This window comes from Strix uralensis, chromosome 18 (genome assembly GCF_047716275.1).
Source record: "Strix uralensis isolate ZFMK-TIS-50842 chromosome 18, bStrUra1, whole genome shotgun sequence".
NCBI lineage: Eukaryota > Metazoa > Chordata > Aves > Strigiformes > Strigidae > Strix > Strix uralensis.
Window position 1 is genome coordinate 15,010,884 of NC_133989.1, and position 13,135 is coordinate 15,024,018.

The 13,135-nt window shown below is 48.8% G+C and overlaps 1 protein-coding gene across 2 annotated transcripts in view; it reads left to right on the top strand.

Moving 5' to 3' along the window:
• CBFA2T2 (CBFA2/RUNX1 partner transcriptional co-repressor 2) overlaps positions 1–13,135 on the top strand; it is a 64,269-nt gene that overhangs the window by 22,597 nt on the left and 28,537 nt on the right. Inside the window, exon 1 of one of the 2 annotated variants that reach the window (XM_074887960.1) lies at positions 260–518. The exons of the other annotated variant lie outside the window; for it this stretch is intronic. The gene's annotated coding sequence lies outside the window, so the exon portion shown is untranslated. Of the gene's footprint in view, positions 1–259; positions 519–13,135 lie in introns of those variants that run through there. 2 annotated transcript variants of the gene reach the window in all.

Sequence of the window (13,135 nt, forward strand, 5' to 3'; positions counted from 1 at the left end):
GGTCGCTCCGGTGGAAGCGCCTGTGTCGGCGAAGCCCTCCTTCCCTCTCGCCGCCCCGCCGTCGTCTCGCTGTTATTGCCGGCCATAAACAAATTACGTGTATTTAACAAGTTAATGTTAGCCCGGCTGCGAGGCGCTGGTAGGTGTGTGCTTGGTGACATCAGCTGGCGAGCAGCCTGGCAGCAGCGCGGCGCAGGCAGGGAGCAGGCAGGGAGCCGAGGGTGTGTGCCTCTAAGCTGGGTATTCTGGCAAGGTGGAGAGCTGGTCTGTTTGGCAGGACCTTCCCATCTGGGATCCATCTGTGTTTCCCTGGAATCGGACAGGCGGCTCCAGGCAGTGAGAAATCGCAGATGTGCGGGACCTGACACATGTCCAGCTAATGAAAGGAGAAGGCAGGCTGGGCTCCGGCTGTGCTCGAAGATCACGAGCGGAGGAGGAGGAAGAGCGCTTTTATTTATATTTCAAAGAAACTAGGTGTGTTCAACAGCAGCTGGATCGTTGCAACCTTGCTGTTTAGGGTAAGCAAGAGATGGGTCTATTTTTAAACGGGACTGGGTAGGGCGCAGCATATCCAGGGGCAGGGGGGGATGCTCGGGGGGATGCTTAGCTGCTGTGCCGCCAAGTAGGTTTGAAGAGCGACGTGGGTTTTGCCGGCGGGCTGGGGAGAGCCTCAACCTTGAGCTCAGGTAAAGGGAGAGGGTGGGAGCGGCGCCGTCCGCAGCGCTTCACCACCCAGCCTGCCTCCGGTCGACTGCAGTGGCTCTGCTGGGGGAAAACTTCAATAGAGGAGCCGGCTGCATGCGTGGATTCTGCAGCTGAAAAAATACTAAACTCTCTGAGGAGAGCTGCGTTAGAGCTCTCTCTATGTTGCCATGGAATGGTTTATTATTTTTTTTTTATTATTTTTATCCCCCACCCCCCCCACTCCCCTTGAGCAGAAAGCTGGGATTCAGCATTTTCTGGGGAAATGGAAAAGCAGGAAGGTTTTTGTGTATTTTAGCAGAATGTGTTTTTCCGCTGTGCCTAGCCTTGCTCTCATTTCTGCATGCTGATACTGAAGCTGGGGGGGTAAATCTGCAGAGGTGGATTTCTTCCATCGACTCCCAAATTTCCTTAATTTTCTCTGTGTTTTCAGTGCTTCTCTGCATTGTGGCAGAGGCTGCTCCCTTTTTGTCTTTGCGCTCCTCGAGCAGCAACTGATGCTACCAGCATCTAAATCTCTCTGATCAATTTTGTGATACCGGAACAGACCTCCCTGCCCTATATGTTTTCACTGTCAGGCTGCAGACTGCTGTATCTTCTCTTATTCCATTGTAATCTCCTGATCCTGCGTGTGTATTTTAAACCTGTGCTCCCCCCCCCCCCTTTTTTTGGGGGGGGGGGGGAAGGTTCAGCAGTTGAAATTGCTCCTCCAACCCTCCAGAGTAGCTTGTTGTAAAGATCCCGCTGTTGCACGATTGCTGAGCTGCTGCCCCGGGTGGGTGCTCTGCAAAATATTACCGGCTTTTTCTCCCTCCCGCAGCGCTCGGCTCCTGCGCAACAGTACTCACAGTCCATTTTATGTACCGGAGAAATCCTGCCCAGCCACAGGACACGCACCAAAATCAGCACTCAAAGTTTGGGGAGCTAAAATGTGGCTGAGGGTTGTTTGCTATTGAGCTGGAAAAAGAGAGAAGGATATTTGCTAGGCTGTCTGGTGCAGGAGGATTCCCTTTGGGGCACTTTGCTGTTGCTTTGTCCGGGTTAGTTTTAAGCGTGCCAAATGACAGGGTTTCCCCAGGGAGAGCGCGGTGCAGCCAGGCCAGGCTCCCTGGCAGGGTGCTGTGCTGCTGCATGGGCTGCAGCTCCATCCTCGTCTGGTTTGGCTGCTGCATGTGCCGCCTTAAGGTTTTCCTTCTCTTGCAGCATGCAGGAGATAACATCCCTGGATTATAATATATAAAAAATATATAAGTCTGCTTCTACAGACATGCTGAACACCTCCTATGTGTCCCTCGTTGTCCCCAGAGAGGAGGCAGAAGGAGCGTGTGCTGCCTAAATACTCTGCGACTTCAGCGTCTCAAAGTGCATCAGCACAAAGGAGGAATGAAAACCAGAAAATCTCCAGCAAAGCCATACAGGGTGTGATGATATCTGAACGCAAAGAGCCGTGCTCCGCTGCTGCGGCTCTCCTGAAGACTCCCCGAGTTTGAGAACGCAGCACAGCGTGTTGGAGCATCTGCTCCTGCAGTCTCTTTGCAGGTCGGGCTCTGATTAAGCAAACAGAAGTTTTGCCAGCATCAGGGCAGCATGATTTGGCCATTAAACAACTAATTTGCTGGTGTCTTGCTCAAGCCCTGCAGGAAACTTTTTTTCTTCTCAGGTTCCCTTATTCTGGGGAAGGATTTGGGGTGCCTGAGGAGCTGAGTGCTTAGGTGAGAGTGGTAGTTGTATTTTGGGGAAGGGGATGGCTTGAAACCCAGTGGCCACTTGGATGGGCTACCTCACTTCTACAAAATTATTCTAAGTGAAGACTCGTTTTCTCAGAATTATCTTCTGGATAATGCGATTTTCACTATTAATATGAAGATGTTTCACCTGATTTTTGGGACTACCTAGGCTTCACCTAAATGACTGTGGGTCCTCTCCGGCTGGGTACCCCTACCCCAGCACATCCAGTGGTTAGAGACACCTGCAAATAATACAAAACTAAGAGACCCCAGTGTTAAGAAACAAGGTAAAAGGGGTAAAGCAAAGGCAGTTTGAGAAAATATTGCCAACAGGAGAGTGCAGTAAGCCAAGTGAAGGATTTGAAGGGTTTGAGGAAGGAGCAAAATTGCTAAAGGCAAGGAGAATAAATCGTTAATCTGAGAAGTCTGTTACACAGGGAATGCCCCGAGGAAAAGAGCAGAGACTCCATTTAATAGTGAAAAGGCCAAAACAGTGCTGCCAAGTCGGGTTCTGCTCTGCCCAGGGACTGGAGCCACGGCCTCTGCTTACTTCCAAGATGCTGCTATTTTTGCAAGTTGCATCTGCTGGTTTTTGCAGAGGCTTGTTTAAACCCGCTGAAGCCAAAAGCAAAGGAAGCTTTTCTTACGTGAACCATGGGTCAGGCTTTTGGGGTTTTTTTCCTTCTGTTTTCTTCCTCTTAGTCTTACAGTACTGGTGTCTCAGAGAGCGGGGTTTCACTTCTTAATGCTACCTTGTCTGTTGGATTAAACGGGAGTCCCAAATTATTTTATTGCTGCTTGTTGCGCATCACTCACGGTGGATTTTGGCTTGTAGAGGTTATCACTGAGGGAAGTAGGCAAGAGGGAAAGAGTGTGGTTTGACTTCAGGAGCTGAGTTTTCAAAGCAGCCAGCTCTCTGGTCCACAAATTGACCCATAAATGCAGTAACCGTTGGCAGCATTTTGCAGGAGGCAGCGCTCTCCCGCGATTGTGCGCTGGGATGGGCAAGCCAGGTGGCCTCTTGTTTTTTCAGGATTTGGACAAAAACCGAGATTTGTTTGATGTGCATGTGCAATGTTTATAGTATAGCTGGATAGCTGAATGAAGTCGTTTGAGGACTTGGGCATATGTAGCAGATTTAAGGCAATGCTGGCTAGTTCTTAAATCTGATCGGGAGATGGTCGTAATCCGTTGCCTATTGGTTTTTTTCCCATAATAAGGATTGGCTTATCTACACTTGTTCTGGGCTAGATTGTAAGCTTGCCTTTATCCTAGCATCTAGTGACTATTTCCATATCCGATTGCTTGTTAGAAGCTGGATATGAAATGTGTTTCGACAGACACTCCAGAGCGGTCCCTGAGGGCAGCATCACTGCAGGTCTCTGGGAGCCTGTTCAACTTTTATTTTTATGATGGAGACTGTCTTAATTCATGCAGCGTTCAGGGAATGGCTGGAAAAACCTTTGTTTAGAGCAAAAGCAGGAGCTGGGAAGAACTGGTGAGCGATGATCCCGCAGTTGAAGTGGAGTACCTAGAGGCTTGGGTTCAGTTCCTGGGTCTGCAAGCAATTTTCTGAGTCAAGACCTTGACCTTAGTGCTGCTTTGTGTGTCGGCGGCTTGCGTCCAAAAGGACAATAGCGATTTCAGAGGTTTCAAAGCATTTTAAAGTGTAACTATTGCACCTTTTTATTGGGCTGGGCAGTGGCATTCTTATAAGCCAAGCTTAAGGCTTTAGAATAACATGTATTGAATTTCCTTGGCGCGCTCCCGGCTGTAGGACTCCTGTCTTTCGTCCCTGCGGCAGGACTTGTGCTATTGAAGGAGGACAGTCGCAGGTGGCCAGAAGACTATTTGGAAGAACCAGGACTGTCACAGATCTGCTGTTCAGTTACTCGCCGGTCCTATGGAAACTAAAAAGCAAGGAGTCAGTTTTCCTTCCAGCAACAGGACGCCACACCCCGATGGTGGGATGCTGTGTAGCCATCCCTTTCAAAGGCATCTCTTTCACAAAAAAACCCCAAGAAAGCCCCAAAAGTATTGATAATCATCACTGAGCTCGCCCCAAACAAGGGGAGGAGGAGCACACTGCAGCCCCAAAACAGCTCAGACCTGTTGCTCCGCGGCAAGCTGTGAATGTTTAAAGACCGGTATTACTTAGGATGCTGGTGGAGCGCTGGGGGGAGCGGGTTATTGTGCGGGGAACAGATGTGCCGTGCGCTGTTGCCGCGTGCCGGCTCTGTGCCGCTGCTCCGGCACCAGGTGCAGCCATTGTTCCGGCTGGTCCCTATTCATCCGCCCTCGGCTGCCGCTCTGCGCCCGCTCCCTCATTGTTTCTCCAGGAAATTAGCATTAAAAACCCATCCGAAACCCCCATGTCCCTCAACTGCAGGTGACTGTTATTGGCCCCAGCTGCCACCCTTGTGCTTGATTACTTCCATATGGGGTTGTGGAAAGAAGTAGGATCCACTTACTGATTTTTTTAATATTTTTTTCCCCTTTTTTATTCCCCCCACCCCACACAGACACTTCAGCACTCACAAGGCACAAAACCCTGAAATCTATTAAGCCCCCAATAGGCTCCAGTTGCTATTACAACTGGGATGAACATTTTACAAGCAAAGCTAATTACACCCTTGCCCTGCTTTCTTCCTTTCTTCAGCCCCCACCCCATAAATGTAAAATAACCAGAGGGCAATTGGTAGTAAATTAAACCTTTGCAGTGTCCTGAGAGGAGGTTTTCTGGCTAGCAGGAAGAAGTCTGCTGGGCTTTAGATGTTTGGCTATTTGGTGGGGGGTTTTTTTACTAGAAAATGGGAAACTCTGGTCTCTGGCATGTTGCTGTGACACACCTACTAAAGGGACATGCAGATGCCAGCCTGGGTCTGGATAGAAAAGGAAAAAATAATTGAACAAGTGGGTTGTTAATTTGTGAGTGTAGTCAACTGTTGAGAGGAGCCAAAGGGAAACTATGCAGCCATTGAGGTTACAAAATTCTGGGAATGACGTGATTTTTGTCCTGGTGTGATTCATCTTCAGGGCAGCAGGTTGCATGAAACCCCAAACCCCCTGAAATCCCCTCTGGGTTTCCTGCTGACAGAATGTCATGGAGCAGCCCAGGTTTGCCCTGAGGTGAGCTGTGCTGCAGTTGATAACAGGAGAGAGGGAGGGTGTGCATCTCCTTCTGCCCTAGCTAGGGCTTGAAAATGAACCTGTTCTGCAGAGGCACAGAGCATCTCCATTGAGGAGCACCGGTGGGTCGTGTCCTGTGACGAGGGGACCAGCCCACGCAGCCCTGACCTACTTTGTGCCAGGCAGGAATGGAGGAAAGTGGCAGCTTGTCTCCACACTGGAGACATCAGGTATAGCTTTCCTCTGTGCTCTGTCCCAACAACTTTGGTGTCAAAGCCCTGTCCATGTCCGGAGGTCGATTGGTGGGAGTATATACCTCTATTGAGAAACGTTGGGCTTCTCTCACAACACACTGGGCCTCCCAAAAGGTCTTTGCTTATGCTGCAGCACTGCAGCTGATGAGGGTTGTGCTGGTGGCTCCTGAGAGAGCAGCTTGCTGGGGGATGATGGTCCTCGAAGCACCATGACCAAGGTGTTGCACGCTACTGGTTGGGCCTGGCCAGGCTGCTTGAAGATGAAAGCCCATTAAAGCCCCATAAGTCCCAGCTATTTCATAGATAATCAGTAAGTCTTGTGTCTTTGCATTCTTGGTGGTGCCCCAGCAGCCACTTCCATAGGATCTGTCTTGTTCCTTGCTGGTGATGCACTGGGCAGCTCATGCTGAGACCTGACAGGGTGCTCCAGCGTGACAGTGGTGCTGCGGTCTCCTGTTGCAGTACAGATATATGTATGCAAACCTTTAGCTATAAAAGATCCTAGATGTGCCCCTCTCTCCTCAGAGCAAGACCTGGAAGATGTGATCAAAATGAAGAATGACTTTATTCAGATAACACAGCCCCTTTGGGTAAAGAGTCCCTCTTGCTGGTCTGGACGTAGATGCTGCAGTGAGTCTTTGCTCAGATAGAGAGGTCTTTGGGAGTGGCTGGGGCTTGGCTGGTTGACCTCAAGATTACAAATGTAAATTTACTTACAGATGGGGAATGGCCTTGTCCTGAGACTTTGTGTCTCAGCATTGGTTCTTTGGCATTTGTCAGGTTGACCTCCACCTTGAGGTCCATCCTGCCGTGATGGGTGGGACCCGCCAATGTAGTTTGTGAGAAGGATTTAAAATAAAAATTCTGGTTGGTATCCAAGAAGATGGGTTTAAGCTGAAGTACTGGGGTTATCAACTGCATGTACCTCCTTTCTGATACGGACCTGTGCTGGCTTGGCTGCCCTGCGTGGACCACCCAGATCTTCCTGGGAAGCAGTTGTGCAGGTGCAATGGTGTGGATTGTGCACATCTGGTAGTGGACTTCTAAAAAAAATTATCAGCCCCTTAGAGGTGCTGTGCAGGGTGGGGAGAGCCACCCGCTAAATCAGGTCAGAAGGATGGATGAAGCTAGCAAGACGACCTAATAGAGTATCTTGAGCGATTTTCCTCATACTTGTTTTAAACCCTTCAAAGTCAAATCTCAAACTTAGGGGGTTTCTTCTCCCTAATTAAATTAACAGACCATATGGTGTTTACTGTGAGCGCCTGCAATATGGAAGGAGCTACCTCCTGGATCACTTTCTTTTTTCAAAAGAAGCTGCTTTACCTGATGTCACTGTTCTGAAATGTTCTTTTCAGCAGCGGGTGTGAGGGGTTATTTCAGCCACCTCGCTGCTGTTGGTGTCACCTTCTGATCCTGGGGATGAGCTGGATCTTAACCTTTTCTGTTTCTGCAGCCTTCTTTGTCTTCTAGCTTTTGTAATGCCATTTTGCTGCTTAGTGGGACTGCGTGCAGGTCAGGGAATTTTCGTGCTTCTTCATAGGCAGGTAATGATTCTTGGGTTTGGAGCTGAGGAGCATAGAAAACAACTCAGCGGGTGATGGTGTTATTTTTAACAACTACTACTAATTTTTTTGTTGAGGGTAACATTACCATCTCAGGAATATGTGAAACTGAAAGTTTTGTAGAGTTTTGTTCTTTATTAATGGCCTGTCTTAAAAAAAAAAAAAGTTACTTTGCATGTGCTGCTTTTATCTTTACATGAAATCTGGAGGAGGAAATGAAGACCTTGAGGAAGAAAACCATTGGTTTATTATCAGACCCTTGCATTTAGATGAACAGGAAAGTAGGGTAAAAGTCTCTAAACCTGTAGGAGAAACTGAGACTTTTCCTTTGATTTTGCTGTCTGTTTTCAGCTACTCTAACTCATTTCGTAGGGTGTTTTGGTAACCATAATTCTTGTGTGCGAGTGGACTTTGCTGTGAGCTCATCCTGCATCTCTCCAGTGGTGTACATTAACCTTTCTCTGCAGTCTTAACTTGTTGACATGTGTTTTCTGTAGGGGCTTGGTGTTAAAAGGGGAGATGGATGACCCTTTCATCTTCAGCCAGGCTCAGCTTGTTCTGGGGTATCTGAGCTCCCAGAAACAGATACATTTGCGTCCGCTGAAAGCACCCTGCCATATTAGCATATTCCCTGTAACGTATGCTCAAAGGGTGTTTCTTTGCAGAGAAGCCTCTCTAAAGATAGCATCGTGAAGTTCTGTGTTGTCAACCAGGGACACTTGATCTAAAAAACAACATTTGATACACAGACAAGGTTTGCAAGTGCCATCTGGATTCTGGGAGATGAGCTAGGTTGTCTCTGTTTTGCATACACTCACCAGGAAAAAAAAAGTACGTGCAGGCAGAGTAATTCTTCAGGATCACCTGAGCAGAACCATTTAGTCCACACGAATGTCCTTGGTGACATGGGACACCAGTGCAATCCCATACCGCTGGGCACCATGTGCCAGTGCACCTTCTTCAGGTGCTGGAAATAATTCTGTAGTTTAATGGTATATTTATTGAAATCCAGGCGGAATCAATTTAAATTCCGTGGGACCAGTAATCAAGCATACTGCAAGGCAGAACCTGCAAATGATGCAAAACCCCACAGAAATGGGAATACCTTTAGGGAGGTGGGGATGCAGGGTAAGCAGATGTCTTTGGCTTCAGTTCTGCGTGGTGGAGAGACCATCCTTAAAAATACACCAGTGCTGAGAGCAGAAACCTGGAGAACATGACCATCAGATGCAGCCATGGATTGAATAGCAAACTTACTGTCCACATCTTCCCAGGGATGTGTAGGTTATAAAACATATTTTACTTCAGGGCCTATTTCTTGACTTTCTAGTTATCCTCTCGTATGCAAATCTAATTTGCCTAATGGGCTGGTGAGTGTAATTGAAAGGCAGCCTGTGCTTACATGATAGTGAAAAGTCTCACCTGTGCTGAAGCACAGATGGGTCTCTGCCTCGCTGCTGCATCATTAGGGGAAATTTATAGGCACTGTGTCACAGGCTTTGCTGTGACCAGGGGAGGAAAATAGCAGTTTAAAACAAACTTGGGTTTTTTTGTTTGCAAAGTGGGCTCTCTGTTTCCTGGTGTTGCAATTTTGGTGGTTGCACTTCTTGGTTAATACAGTCTTTGTCTTTCCCTTGTGCTCCAGTTGATGGTGAACAGGCTAATGCAGGTTACTAGTAACTAGATGAGGACAACCCTAAGAATGACAAGTTGGAAAGTGGGTTTTGTGCTGTGTTGCGGCATGATGCTTTGAAAGCAAGTGCATCAGCAGCTGAGCCAGCACCTTCACTCTGTGGTCCCTGTGCATCACTGAATCTCCAGAGGTTATCCATGGAAAATCTCCACCTCTGCTGCCAATAAGAGAGAGGAGCGAGGCACAGCAGAGACAGTTACTGCTCTGCATCTATCTCTGCTGGGGTCATTCCCTGAAGAGACCAAGAAGTAGTGAGCTTTAATGGCTCTTCTGTTCACCCCCATCTCTCCATGCCTGGGCTCTGCAGGAGATGCTGCCCCAGCACCACACCAGGGGCCCTGCTGCTAAGGGTGTGTAGGTGCCCATCTACATCAATAGGCTCCTAAACACCTCTGAAACCCATCTCTAAATGCATTGCTCCTGTGCTTCAGCTCCGTGGGACAGTGGAGAACTTTCCACATGCTGATCAGGTTTGGAGCAAAGGGGAAGAGCAATTTGTGTAGTGACGTGAGGAGTGTTTTTAAGAGGCAGAATTGTCATCTTGGCAGGGCTCCTACGTGTGTCATTGATCGGGAATGAATATTAGCTGGGCAGCAGTTAATGTACTTAGCGCCCAAGTGGATGAAGCGCATTCTCTAAAGAGAGCCAGCGTGAGTTATGGCGTGATTAGCAAATCTTGGCTACCTTAGGTACATTGATGGGGTAGCAAGATGGGTGGGTGTTAGTGCGTGCAGCACTGCCAGCATCGGTGCAAGGGCTGCAGTAGTAAAGCCACAGTGGACTGTGGGGTGAGGGATGCTTGTGGTCCTCAGTTTGGACTTCAGCACTTGTAGAAAGTTGTAAATAACAGGGATGAAAAAGACTTCCCAGGTCTTTTCTAAGTTCCTCCTTGATTTCTGGGACAACTTGCTCAGTTTAGGATAAAGTTTGATGGAACTTTAGCCCTGGAGCTGGCTGGTGGTGGGTGAGCTCCTGCTCTTCAGCCTCCATCCAGAGAAGGGAGACTCCCTGTTGGACTCTGCTTTGTATTTGGAAAAGAGAGCAAACAGTATGACTTCAGGGATCCAAGGGGGATTGTTTTTCTGTATCCTTCCTTGATTGCTTCATTTTGGGTTTGTGGTAGAACTTGGATCGTGGTTTGTTTTGGGTTGGATTTTTTTGTTTTGTTTTTGCGAAAATGACTATTGTTTTCATCTAAACTAGCCCTTCTGACTGAGCTTCTGGACTGCTTCCTTCTCCAGATGGTCAGGAATTGTACCTGTTCTGTGCTTAACAGCTTTGGGGTTTTCTAGTTTAATTTGGGCTTTTGGTAATAGCTTTGGGTGTCCTTGGTATTATTTGTGCCTCTCTGCGGTCTAATTGATTGTTATAGATTAAATGTGTTCTGCCTTGATCTTTTCACTCCTTTACTTGCCTTTTTTTAAGTGGCATTATTTACCAGTTACTGGTAGGGGTGCTTGGGCTGCCGGCGCTGGTATTTTGGGTCTGTCTTGTATGCATAGACTTTATTATTTCAATTCCTGTATTGGTTTATTTTCTACTCACCAGATACCCTCACCTCTTAGGCGCCAGATCTGCTGTACCAGTTCTCATTAGCTTCAGATCCCCACATGCTCAATGGCAGTTATGGTGCTATAAGAAATCCAGATTTGCTCAGTACTGGCTGTTTTTTGAGGTCAGTGGTGGTGTTTTAGGTTGATTTATAGTGGTGGGAACCAAATCATCAAGCAGCAGGGCTTGGAAGGTGGAGGACTGAGAGAGGGATGTATTCTTAAATTGGTGTTTTAAAGCTTCTGACTTAAACCTCCTCCTGTATGTCTTTAGTAACCAGCTGTAAAGTTCTTAAATCTTCAATTACTGGATGATTTTAAGAGGAATTTGTGGTGGGTTTGAATCCATCTTACTTTAAATGAGACTGTTTCCTCCTCTAATGATTTTTCAGGCTGTTCCCCTTTTACCTTGTGTTGTATGAATTTCTGAGGTGCTCCAGGATGGCTCTGCCCTATGTAGGCTCTATGTTTCTGTGAGGAGTGTCTATACCTGCCTCTTCAGTCAGGCTGAGTAGTGCAGGACTGAGAACTTTTCCAAGTCATGGACGATGCTTGTGTTTGTTGTACCCAGTGAGGCAGGATCCCTGTGAAGGTGCAATCTAATCTCAGGGATGCTCGGGTAAAAAGACAAGCTTATATAGGCAAGGGCTGTCTTCCAAAGGAGGTTTGTGTTTTCTTCTTGCTGCTGTGGTTGAAGCATTTCTGAGTTATCTGGTGACACAAAACTCCAGTAAACCTTTCTGCCAGCCCAGACCACGCGTGGTTCGTCATTCATGGGTGCTCTTCCCACTGCCCTGCGGGGTGCTGCTGGGGCTGCCTGGGCAGCAGAGCCCACGCCAGCTCTGTCCACTCCTGGAGTTGCTCATGGTGTTTCTTGATGCCCCTCCTGGTTCACGTGGGCTCTGCTCTGAAGGGCAGCAGAAAACCTACAGTTTTGATCCCTAAAGCTTCGTGGTTATGAGCTACTTGGGAGTTTCCTCCCCAGCATGCTGGAGAGCAGATGGGTGTGAACTGACAGTCTGCATCCAGGAGCCTCATGTCTGGGGCACAGGGATTATTTTGTTATACCTGAGACCTATTGGTCCGAAAGATCCTCTTAGCGATCCACGGGAGTGTCTGTACAAACAAAACAACCTGTACACATCCTGGCAGGAACTGGTGCTGCGTGTGACCAAACTGGTTCCCAGGAGCTAACAGGGAGCAGAGGCGCAGCAGTGGGCAGGACTCGAAGGCCCAGGAGCCGTGGTGATGGGTCCGAGCTCCCCTGGTCCTGTGGCCCGGGGCTTCGCACCATCCCTTAACTGCTTGGAGTCAGGGGTTAAAAATGCACCGGGAAGTGAAAAGGCTTCTGCTTGATGTGATGCTTTTCTCAGAGGAAACTCCCTAAATGACTGCTCCCAAACCCGCAGGGCTTCATCCTGCAGTGAGCAGAGAGGGACCGCTGGTGGGAAGCCTTTAAGAAGCAGGGCTTGCTGCACTGACCCAGAAACAGCATCCTTCTCGACATCTGCTAAATTTCTTACAGAATTGACTAGAAAATTACCTCCTCTTCCACAACTTTATTTTTCCTACTGAAACGAAGAGCTGGGATATAAAACACCAGGTGGTGTAAAAGAAGGGTCGCTAGCCTGGTGTCTCAGAATAAACCACCACTTCCCCCCCCCCCCGCTTCCAGGAATGAACCAGACTCACAGCGTGGAAGCTGCAGGACCCAGCAAAACTCCCCCTGGAAGGGACTTAGGTTGGAAATGTGGCTCCCCTGGGGAAGCCACAGGAATGCTGGACCCGCAGCATTCACCTGGGCTTTTTGCAGCAGCCCAGCAGGGAGAAGGGGGCTGCATCACCGGTGAGCGCTGCTGCAGTGTCGTAGCTGTGGCCTTGCTGTGGGTACAGCACCGGCAGCTCTTCGGCTCAGCCGGCGGTGAGCAGAACGGCGCTGCGAAATCATGGCACTGCTGTGCTGAAATGCTTTTTGCAGACTCCCCTTTTCTGAACTGTTTTGTTAAAGAATAGAGTAGGGCAGCCGAGGAGAGATAGGGTCCCAGACTCTCAAATGGAGTTTGTTGAGTGGTGGTGAGATTAATTTGTGGCTTAAATCTCTTCTGCCAAAGACTTGCTGATGGATTTTAAGCAGCGAGCACTGCTGATGTTGTGCCTGCTCGGACACCTCTAATTGCATTATCCACGCGAGAGGCTCTTGTACAGGGCGCGCTGCAGGGAAGCTGCATAGCAGCCCAAAGCATTCCCTCTGGGAACGCTTCCCCTGGGTGAGACAACCCTGTAGCCTCCCCGAGGCTCCTCCAGACCCGTACCTGCAACCGGAGAGGCCCAGCGAGGGCTGCGGTGGCCCCGTGCTGGCACCTCCATGGGGAGCTGCAGTGGTGGCCTGGGTCCCCCCGACTGCAGCGGGGTCATTCCTGGGAGTCTGCTCCAGCATCTCTGCTGCTCCGAAGCCCATTTAATTCAGTGGATGCATTTCTATTGACCATTACAAGCTGTGGAGAGCCCCTCGGAG